The sequence below is a fragment of the Rhipicephalus microplus genome, chromosome 8, assembly GCF_043290135.1.
Source record: "Rhipicephalus microplus isolate Deutch F79 chromosome 8, USDA_Rmic, whole genome shotgun sequence".
Lineage (NCBI taxonomy): Eukaryota > Metazoa > Arthropoda > Arachnida > Ixodida > Ixodidae > Rhipicephalus > Rhipicephalus microplus.
Genome location: NC_134707.1, coordinates 37,633,512 through 37,643,473, shown reverse-complemented (window position 1 = coordinate 37,643,473; position 9,962 = coordinate 37,633,512). Strand labels below are relative to the sequence as shown.

The 9,962-nt window shown below is 46.8% G+C and overlaps 1 long non-coding RNA gene across 1 annotated transcript; it reads left to right on the top strand.

Moving 5' to 3' along the window:
• The first annotated feature begins 399 nt into the window (after positions 1-399).
• Positions 400-6,126, top strand: LOC142768948 (uncharacterized). Its single transcript, XR_012885577.1, has 3 exons — positions 400-833; positions 1,597-1,771; positions 2,887-6,126. It is a non-coding gene; the product is annotated as an uncharacterized LOC142768948 (long non-coding RNA).
• The last annotated feature ends 3,836 nt before the right edge of the window (positions 6,127-9,962 follow it).

The following is a 9,962-nucleotide window of genomic DNA, read 5'->3' as shown; positions in this document are numbered from 1 at the left end:
ACTGCATTACGTGACCTCCCACTGACCAAAAATATTTTACTAGGACAATTTAATGTAGAAAATATTACAGGTCTATGCATATAATGCAGCTATTTGTTTCTACTCTCAATTATTCCATAGAATTGTATTAATTGCTGTCCGAGTATCCCATCAGAGAGGCACAACATAACAACGTGGTCGACGACGTATAACTGGCAGACGAAGTTGCCGCGATATCATTTCGATGATTTGTCCTCTGTGTGGGTGCAGCAACAGATCCTATCTGGCTGCCAACACCGCTTATCACTTTACGACACAGGTATACGCGCGCGTGAGCACTGAGAAGCAGACATATCCTTCTCTCCCCTCCTGGCACTGTTCTACGATCGATAACCGTTCTTCTGATGCTTGCACCTGACTCGTCTTGTTCGGGAATCGCAGGGCACGCTGGGTGTGACGCAACGATATAACAGGCGCGGCGAAGCCGGTAGAAACCCGTGCAAGCAAGAAAGAACCAGGCAATGTAGACTGAGCAGCGGCCGCGGAAATAATTGTTCCAGTGGCACATCCATCGCTACCGGATTGGGACAACGAAAGGGACAACTGAAAGGCATACTTCATCAACGCAGCGGCTGAGGTAGAAGCAATCGGCATGAAGTACGACAGCATGAAGAGGATATTAATTAGGGCGGCGATGACAGAAGACCCGTTGAAGTACTTCAAGGAAGCTTGGAACCAGGGAATTTCACTGTGGTCAACTACGACGTAGTGGTCAAAAAACCTGTATGACTACATCGAATACAAGCGGCACGGAATTACGGAAATCTTTCTGTATTTCAACCACTCCCAAAAAGGTGAGCCTGTTCGTAAACTTATTGCGGAACTACGGCGTATTGCCGACAACTGCAATTTTGGAACAATGCTGAACCGAATGCTTTCGAGACCGTATTGTACGCGCTGTACCGTTGATCGCGTTGCAAAATCATTTTTGCCTAAGGAAAATTTAACAATGAAGGAAGCGGGAACTATGTACGGCACTCGCTGCCAACGCGGCAGAGAGATGGTCAGAAAACATCAAGTTCAGAGCTAACAAAGCTCAAGGTTGATTGGCGACAGAGGACGGCAAACGAGCACTTGCCAGAGTGCAGATGGTGTGGCAGTAGCAAGAATAGCAGCAATGTGTGTGGTTGGTTCAGGGCATATTGATACCGCGGCAGTAAGCTAGGACATATTGCTATAAAGTGCTTGAGCGACGTCCACGGCCTAGGTGAAGCAGGCGGTGACACAGGGCGTACGTGTGGGATCGAGCTCTTGCAGTAAATGTCTACGAATACTTCGGTGATGCTACGTATGTTAGGATGCTAATCTTGCACGTATTGCTCATTTGTAACGACCTATCACGCGCACTTGTGTGGTGTGCACGTGCCATACATTTCGATACTGGCTCTCCAATGTGTGTCATACCTAGACACACCATGCCTCTTGCTGAACCTAAAAAAATTGAGCTATTGTACACTCAGAATAATTCCAGTTTTTTTTTTTGGGGGGGGGGATTGCACGTGAGTGTCGTATAATGGTTTAGCCATTGTTTGTCCCTTGATCGCTCACATTTCAAAGTCTGGAATGCCGATCTTCAACCTGGTGGCCGAGCCGGATGCCCATTTGAGACGACTACGTCGGCTGTAGAAGACATCCTTGCCGAGTGTCAAGGCCTGTTCCGGACGGAACTGGCAGTGATTGGTGGGAACCCTGGCTTGCCTACTGCTGACGAAAAGAGCCACACCAAAACTTTGTAAGTCACGTTCCCTTCCTTTGCATTACGCGATAAGGTAACTCAACTTAGCAGGCTTGTAGCTACGAAAGTTTTCTCGTGATAGGCTTCTTCTCAGAGAGTGTTGTCAGCCATCGCACACTTATCTGAGTAGACTATGGCCGCTGCGCTTGTTGAAAACAAAAACAGAAACATGGTACTGTGAGAATTCATGGTGATCTTAAGGTCACTCTGAATCATTGTATTGGAACAATATCTATTGCCTTTCATCGATGGTATTCTCGCGCGCTTAAACGGAGGCAAGCACTTCCGCACCCTCAACTTACGCGGTGTGTATTATTGAAGTCTCTTGGACAAAAAGTCACGGAAGCTGTGCGTTATGAACACGCATCGCTGGCTATTTGCGTATAACAGGTTGCCGTTTGGTATTGATTTCGCACCAGCTGTCTTGCAGCGGCAAATTGAGACTGTTTTGCAGGGCCTATCAAGTGTGCAGACTTATCTCAAATATATGTTCGTATCGCAAAAAAAAGTGACGGTGGCAAGCTTCAACTTCTTCTGTTGGAACGATCTTATCGGCTTCAGAACTGCAAGCTTCGTGAAAGGATGGTCACGTATCTACGCCGTGGAATCAATCTTAAGGGCTGCAAAACCACGAAATGTCGGTGAATCGCGTTCATTCTGGAGCATGATGATTTATCATTCCAATTTTATACCTTATATATAGTCTGTGCGCGTATAACTGTACCAGTTGTTCGACAAAAAGTCACGTGAAACAGTCCTGGTTTCTCGCTTTCACGCAATACTCGCGGAAACGGACGAGTTGACGCTGCCGTTCGTAGCCGTAATTACGGGCAGCTGAATAAGTGGGCCAAAATGCAGAAAGCAGTGTTTTTAAGGCGAAGCGTAGTTTGTGGAAGACCAGAAAGCTTACACTTTGACTCTGAAAACTCTGTGAAACTAGAATGTGATGCGTCGCCACATGCCATTGGGGCAGGACCACCGGGCATCGCTACCAAATGCTGATAAGAGCCGAGCGACATTACTCGCAGCGGGAGAAAGAGGCCCTTGCTCTCGTGTTTGGTGTATCTAAATTTCGGGACTGTTGGTAAATCATGAGTTCACTTTCGTCACAGACCACCAGTCGCTCCTGGGCCTCCTGCAGTCGGACCGGCCTACAACAGCAATGGCTGTGGCTCATATCCGGTGGCAGGGTGAATACGAGCCACGTTTTGGAGGTGTATTTTGGTGGGGAATCCTGGAGGCATATATTGGAGGATTCCGCTACAGGTTACAATACTTGCCCGGTAAGCCACTAATGAATTTTGACGCTCCCAGCCACATACCCCAAGACACGACAGAGTAGATGACTGACGATGAGCCCGCTGATTATCCCTTAGCATTGGAAACCTTCTCAAGCGGCACTATTTTGATGACAGACTAAAAGCGACAAACGGCAATCGACGACGTTCCGTACAAAGTCGCAAGGCATGTGTTGCACGGCTGAGCAGCAAGTAAATAGGAAACTGATAGGAAAACACATTTTGTCCGGAAAATGTAGCTATCAAATTATACACAATCTATTGTATTGTACTGTATTGACTCCAGGAAAACTGTGTGCACGAGTGTTGGAACTCTTTCATAAAACATCCCAGGGCTCTTCGGCCATGAAGGCAGTCACCAGGCCCTCGTTTTGGTGGCCGGGTCTTGACAGCGACATTGAAGGGTTATTCTGTTGCAGATGCATTTAAAACCTGCCTATGGCGGCATCCGCATCTGCAAGGAACTGAACTCCGACAGAGCAGAGCTGCGAAAAGACTGCACGTTGGCTTTTCACTCGTACAATGACCCTCGTGCCTAAAAGCGTTTACAGTAAGTCGATAGAGGCTGATGCCGTGAGGAGCCGTATATTACATGCGCTACTGTAAGTTGCTTGATGGATATAATCTGCTGATTTGGTATCCCCCACACAATAGTAACCCATAGTGGCTCACCGTTTCCCAGTGATGATTTTGCGAGATTTGTGAAGCAGAATAATACATTCCACGTGCGCACGGCTGTGTACCAACGGCAATCAAACAGGGGTAACGGAAAAGACTGCCCACACCACCAGAACGGCGTGAAAACGATTGACAGTGGTCGGATAGGAGATAACCTATGTCGTCTTCTTTTTTAACTATACAGACGAACTCCCCTAAGCTCCGGAAAATTACCTTCTGAACTTATTTTAGGCTACTGCATCTGATCCCATTTTGATGCACTATTTTCTCGCATTCATGCGATAACAGCGACAATGGACGAGTGGACGCTGCCGGTGGACGTTGCCGTTCATGGCCGTAATTACGGGCAGGCGAATAAGTGGACGCCAGGAAGAACCGCATCCGTATTCAGTACCCGAACGGTCACCATCTATACGCCTGATGAAGCTGTACTATATGGCGTGTTGTTCTGGTGTGCTTGACCCTGTCAAGCCCGGGTGAACAGGGTGAATCTTTTCCCAAACAGAATCTTCCACGCAGCAGGTTGTGTCATCAGTCGGACCGAGGTAAAAGATTACATGGTCGAAAAAACTTAGAACGAAAATTGTCTGAAACCTATTCCCACAGGCACCAATGCCCACCGACGATTGAAGCGTCACTATAGGTGAGAAGGGGACTAAGTAAACATAAAAACTCAGTATAATTTTTTTTCAAATACTCGTAATTTTATATATGCCAAAGTTAACTACAAACTTACTTTACGGTGTATCTCAAACCTGGCTAAATGGTAGATTGCTTCAACTTTTCGTCGAGTGCCATAAATGGGGATTGGGGAGGGCTAATCCCGGCAATCTGCTATCAGAGCTTGTGTTTAGTCCATCGTGTTCTTTCGTTCAGCGCATTTCGATGTCAATAATGCATCGCTCACTTTTCCGTAGTTGTTTCATGCGTACCTCCCGTAGTTTACTTATTTTTTATTTGCTCTTTACTGGTGTGACATTTCAAAGCTGAACTAACTCGCAGAATGTGTATATAGCCGCTCTTCTGACTGCCGACCGCTTTCGCAAGCACACGACGGGCGTGCCCTCGCCTTTGGTTACGGTGAACGCGATGGGCTAAGCGCGAAGACGCTGTACTCTGCGGTTGCCAAAGCTGTATTTTTAAAGCTGCTGTGCTGATGCAGTGGTTTTCGACGATTGGGCACGTGACTTTCCGAACTATTAGGCTATTGTTCTCGGGAACAGTTGTGTCCCAATGGCGTCTACGAAGTATTTGTGCACGCGATAAGTACGTCATTTGGCTAATAGAACAACTTTGCTTCCTCAATAGTTGTTTTCTTTTCTTGTCTTATCCTGATGCGATGCAAAAGCGAGCTACAAGGCGGAATCATATCGCGAATGAGTAACGGCACGAGAAAGGTCAGCAGTTAAAAAAATCTATTTCACGCTATGTAGGACAAATGCATGACGTCGCTACCGCTTCCGGTTGTGACGTCAATTTTTATTAAGTTCTTCTTGCTGTCGGTTGTCCCCTCCACACGTAGATGGCGACAGCAGCTACGAGCCGTCGACTACTGGATCCATGGGCTTCAAAGAAAGTTAAGCTACCAGTTTACCTATACCTTGGTCGGACTACCACTGCAGCGCCTTCAGACGCTGGTGCATTTCCGCTACGTCATTCGAAGTTTCAGACCGACAACCCCCCTCGCTCTCGCTACGTCTTTCGAAGCTTCAGATCAACTCCCCTCCCCCTTCAGCGTCTGTAATCTTAAGCAAAGGAAAGTGTGGCGACAATACCTATCTGGTCGACAACGCCCCTTATCGCATCTCGAAACAGCTAGCCGCACAATGGCGCCATGCAGTGCGCATATCTTCCTCCTCTCTCACTGCTATAAAAGCTCTATTCTGCGATGAATAAACGTTCTTCTAGGTGCTTGCAGTTGCTTCTTTTTTTTTTTTTGGGGGGGGGGATGGGAGCGCACATGAGCCGTAACGCTAGGATGTAAGAGTGAGGAAAAACGTCGGCACTTCAGCAAGACGTGTTCAATTGTTTCAGCCTCGTTGCGAACAGAACATGAAACAGGGAGTGTCATGCCAGCTTTGTGCATGTATAATTTAAGATTTCGGATTCGAGATCACAGCCTCACAGTTACTAACTCTATCAGTCTTCTTTTACACCATTTCATTACAAAGAAACTGAACACGCTGAAACCCTGGTGATGAACCAAGGCTGAGAGTAAGCACTGACAAAGCACACTTTCTAAATCTGGCCGTAGCACCGAACGCCGAAATTGGAAGTAGACGAACTTGTACTTTAGGAAAGCCTTCGCCAAAGTGTCCGCAAGTTTATTCAATACTACTAGGCCCGTGTACTCAGATTTGGGTGCACGTTAAAGAACCCCAGGTGGTCAAAATTTCCGGAGCCCTCCACTACGGCGTCTCTCATAATCAAATGGTGGTTTTGGGACGTTAAACCCCACAAATCAATCATTTATTCAATACTACGCGTTCGTGTCCCGCTACTTAAAATCATCGCAGGTTTTGAAAATGTTGTCGAACAAGTAAGCACAATGATTTCATGGTGTGCATTCAATCTGAGCTGTTACAACACACCAGAATGGTACTGATCAGTAACTATCGCCACTGATGCTCTGCATAAAGAAAACTTGCGTAAAGCTAAAACAACGCTAAGTGTATAGAAAGATAATATACCTCTAATCAGGAAGTCGCACAAAAGACGACCAGCCAAGCGGCAAGAAAAAAAAAATGACCAACAGGCTGACACAGCCCGCACCGCACTGTCACAGCGAAGGTTAGAAGAGTGGCATTTCATAGCCTACAAGCACTCCTTGGGTGGCTGATACAAGCGCACATGCAGGTTACTCACTGTCATAAACCCTTGTGTAGTAGACAGGCATTCACTATGTCACCCTTCGTCATTCTTTGGGGAAGCATGGTACCCGCTGCACAGTTGCGAGGAACCTCGGGCCTATCTATCTATCTATCTATCTATCTATCTATCTATCTATCTATCTATCTATCTATCTATCTATCTATCTATCTATCTATCTATCTATCTATCTATCTATCTATCTATCTATCTATCTATCTATCTATCTATCTATCTATCTATCTATCTATCTATCTATCTATCTATCTATCTATCTATCTATCTATCTATCTATCTATCTATCTATCTATCTATCTATCTATCTATCTATCTATCTATCTATCTATCTATCTATCTATCTATCTATCTATCTATCTATCTATCTATCTATCTATCTATCTATCTATCTATCTATCTATCTATCTATCTATCTATCTATCTATCTATCTATCTATCTATCTATCTATCTATCTATCTATCTATCTATCTATCTATCTATCTATCTATCTATCTATCTATCTATCTATCTATCTATCTATCTATCTATCTATCTGTCTGTCTGTCTATCTGTCTGTCTGTCTGTCTGTCTGTCTGTCTGTCTGTCTGTCTGTCTGTCTGTCTGTCTGTCTGTCTGTCTGTCTGTCTGTCTGTCTGTCTGTTTATTTATCTATCCGCCTACGACATTTAGCTCCCTTGGCCGTATCGGTAATGGTATCGATACCAAACTTGGTATGACATGTCATGATTGTATGAAAAAAATGCCGCCATATCCACGAAGTGAATGATGATGAGTGGGCGAAGCTCCGGAGGTAAACCTTGTAAACCATGAATCCTCCGTACATTTTGCCCACTCGATTTTATTGCAACGCTCCCCCTAGCGTACGTCGCCGCACTATATCGAACGATAACACGCGCCATATGTGGCATCATTCCTATTTTATAACACCTCGCATCTTTCATAATCAACTACACGTACCGCCGTCTAGTTTATAACATCTTGCATCTTTTGGACGGACGGACGGACGGACGGACGGACGGACGGACGGACGGACGGATGGATGGATGGATGGACGGACGGACGGACGGACGGATGGACGGATGGATATGGCTGTACCCTTTAGATCGGGCGGTGGCTAGCGTAATGCTTAGAACTGAACGAGAGGTGGCTACATACAGGGGACGCACAGCCCACGCCTTAAGGAGCTTCGCTTCTAAAACATACTTGACTAGTCATGACATGAAAATCATGAAATGTATGTCATGAATGTCATGAGTTGCCTTTCATGGCCCTGCTGCCCTTGCGGTGATTTGGTTCACATGGCATGTTGCAAAACTAGTATGGTATGGCATGAAACTAGTATGGTACGACATGCCACGCTCATGATGCGGTCGCAGCCGTTTCGCTAGCGTCACTTTTACTAAATTTGGTATTTCGGGACGTGAATGGATGACGAAGGTATGATACTGGTGCAAACATGATAAAAATGAGATGCGTGTCAACATGACTACATGCTATGCTCATGATGCGCTCGTGGCCGCTTCGCTTGCTTCGCATGTACCAAACCAACGCCTCCTAAAAAAATTATGCCGGGAAACGTGAGCCATCAACACGTTGCCCAACCCTCTGATTTTACCCTCCTCCTTCGGTACGAAAGCGAGCGTCTCTGATGGCAGCCCCCTGAGAACACAGCAATGCCTTCACAGTTGCCTCCGAGCAGCCGCCATGTCACGTGATTAAGCAGTACGGAGGCGAGTGGTCTCACGCGGCGGCTGGTCGCAACACAAGGCAGGAGGCATGGCCTCCGAGATTCCGTGCTGGAGGAGGCTCCCAATTGACAAGAGAGCGACGTTCCAGGCATAATGTTTTTAGGGGGCATTGACCAAACTCAGTATTATGCGACGCGAACAGACGATATAGGTAAATGACAAATCCAAACATGATAATCACGACATACGTGTCATGTAACAACGTGACTACATGCCCCACTGATGATGTGCTCGCGGCCGTTTCGCTAGCTTCACATATGCCAAATTGGGTAGTACATGACGCCAATGAATGACGAAGGTATGAGACTAGTGCAAACATGATAATCATGAGAGGCGTGTCATTTGAGAACATGACTACATGCTACAGTTAAGGCGCCAATACATTTTGACCTGACGCGGTGCGCGTGCTCGCCGGCGTTCATTTTGTCGCGTCACGGCGGCGTTGCCACGCCAGGCGCCGGTCTTGCCATATACTCGCAGGTGCGGGCCGCGCTGCGTTGCTTTGATGCATGCGCGTTCCAGTGTTTCCGGCGTCCCTCCGTCACGGAAATAGGGAGACACAGTGTTGTCTGGGTAACGCATCGGTGCGAAACGCAGCATGTCGCACTTCATGCCGGTTGCCATCGGGCCGTGCCAACGGACACTGGTTGTGCGTGGAGTGCTCGCGTTTTGCCAACATAGCGTCACTGTGGCCAGCGTACGCGTGGCAACCCTACATTGGAGTATATTGGGCCCTTCACGATGCGCTCGTGGCCGTTTTGCTAGCACCATATATACCAAATTTCGTGTTATGTGACGTCAATGGATGACGAATTATATGATTGGTGGAACACATGATAATCCTGACACACATGTCATGTAAGCACATGACAACATACCACGCTCATAGCATGCTCGTGGCCGTTTCGCTAGCTCCACAAATACTAAATTTGGTATCACGTGACGTGAATAGATGAAGGTAAACGACACATTCAAACATGATAATCATGACACGGAAATCATGTACGGCATCATTGACCTCCATCTGGTAACGTTGTGCTGATTTTAAAGTGACATATCAGCACTTCTCATTCGTGCTTCGCATATCATCAATTCCCTCTGTACGTGGGATCTGCCATGGTTAGATGGTAAAACTTTATTTCGTCAGAAAGCAACTGCGGACGATTCCGTGTTAGATGGTCATCATCCCTAGGTTGGCAGCGACCTGTGTGGCCCACTACACGACCCGTAACTGGACGACTGGGTCTGAGCTGGTCAACAAGGTCTGCCAGTGCTCAAGAGAGAGATCGCGCATAATATCCACTGGCGGCGGTACTATACTACACTCCCAAAGTATGTGATCGTATGTTGCCACAGCCTGGCACCACTTGCATTGTGACTTTATCTCCTGCTGGTATATTTCGTTCAACACGTTAGGGTTGGGAAAAGATCGCGTCTGCAGTTTCCTCCAGATGCATTCCTGCGCCTTAGTCAACCACTTGTGCTGGGGCGGATAAAACCACCACTCGAGTTTATAATGATTCGTTATGTCGTGAAAGGACACCAGCCCATCTCTCGCGGGCCTCCCTGGAACGGGT